Source organism: Amblyraja radiata, unplaced genomic scaffold, assembly GCF_010909765.2.
Source record: "Amblyraja radiata isolate CabotCenter1 unplaced genomic scaffold, sAmbRad1.1.pri S144, whole genome shotgun sequence".
NCBI lineage: Eukaryota > Metazoa > Chordata > Chondrichthyes > Rajiformes > Rajidae > Amblyraja > Amblyraja radiata.
Genome location: NW_022630130.1, coordinates 221996 through 223643, shown reverse-complemented (window position 1 = coordinate 223643; position 1648 = coordinate 221996).

Here is a 1648-nt window from a genome sequence, read left to right as displayed (position 1 = left end):
AATTTGAAGTAAACATAGTAAAGATAAGGAGACATCAATTTATTAGTTTGATCCATATAATGAGGGTGGGAGCGGAGGGCACGTAATCCCTCATCGTAACTCCTCATAAAATACAGATCAAACTTCAAACTGGTAAATTCTCGTTTAATCTTACTATTTTACTTCGGAGTCACGTGAGTGACTACATGAAGACTTCAAAGCTCTGTGATTTCAAACCGTGTAACAGTTCATACTTCACTCGCTGCCGAAGTCATTCGAGGGAGGAAGTGTGTTATCGTAATCAACCATGAATCTGTTTGTAAAAACAATAATGGTGTTATAAACAACAACAAGACCAATTGCTCCCCCGGGCTTAAATTATATATTTTTTGCAGATTATTTTTCTGCAAACGATACAGGTTCTGTCAGGGGTTTGTTATAAAAGTTTGGAACGTATACTCCCTAGACCACCCTGCAGTAGCCAGGATGTGGTCCATAGGCTCGTCCATCCTCTTAGTTACTGACGTGGAAGCTGTCCTGGTGGAATAAGATTTTATACACGTTAGTATTTACTCCAGCAACTCCCAGTACCTGCTTGAGCCACTAGAGATAGTTTAGCTCGTCACCCGACCATGAGCTTTCCTGTGGCTGACCCATAAGGCTTTTTCCTCTCCCTCGGTATTCCTTATTGTGTCGATCTCTAAGTGGGTCATGACACATAAAACGTGGTTCAGGTGGGTATGCCCGGAATTTCATGACTGGACCTGATGTTCCTGGTCTGTTCTGTTTGGCCAACCCTTGAATGGGCATGTGACACTATCCAGTGTTATAACCATGTTGTCCCATCGCAGTAGATGGGAGAGCTGGCTCTTTGTGTTGATGTAAGGTCACCAGCATGTCCATCTTCAGGGTAGGCTGTTCCAGGGTGAGTGACCTGACTGGTGATCATCCCCTAAGGTATGTCAGGATTTCACTGACATCCCAATTTGGGTGTACCTATTTCTGGGGAATGGATTGATATACCTCTCCTGTATCTGATCACCAGTGAGCAGTACCCAAGTTGAGTAGGCTGACAGAACATGTCCTTCATTGTGGTGAAGACCTGCCAGGTCTTTTTTTGGTTATAGTTGAATGTGTAATTCCTGTTTTGGAAAACAGTGTACCATTTCTTGATGCTCCTCAGGTATGTTCCCTAGGATATGCGACGGAATACTGTCATCAGGTTGATAGTGCTGCTGATCCAAGCACAGCAATGGTCTTCCCAATTCTGCAATTCTTTTAATGACCATGTCGAGGATCACTGGGAACCATGCTTGTGGACTTGGTCCACTGTAATTTGCGTAGTACCCGACTGATGAAGCCGTAGTACCTATTGAAGAGGTAGAAGGAAAGGAAACATAGAGATTAGGTTCCCCCCACCCCTCAATACGCGGGAATGTCTCCATTGCCGCTGCCTTGAGATTGGTTTCATGTGACGTAAGTTAGTACGTGGTGATTTAATTGGATATAAGGAATCGATATCTGGTGTCCATATTGTTTAGTGATTTCAGCAAATATTTTTGGTTTAAATGTATGTTTACAGTATTTAGCTCACCTGATAGGTGAGTTACTGATGGTCAAACATGTTTGACGACATACGGTTTCCAATTGTTAATAAATTGTCACCTAA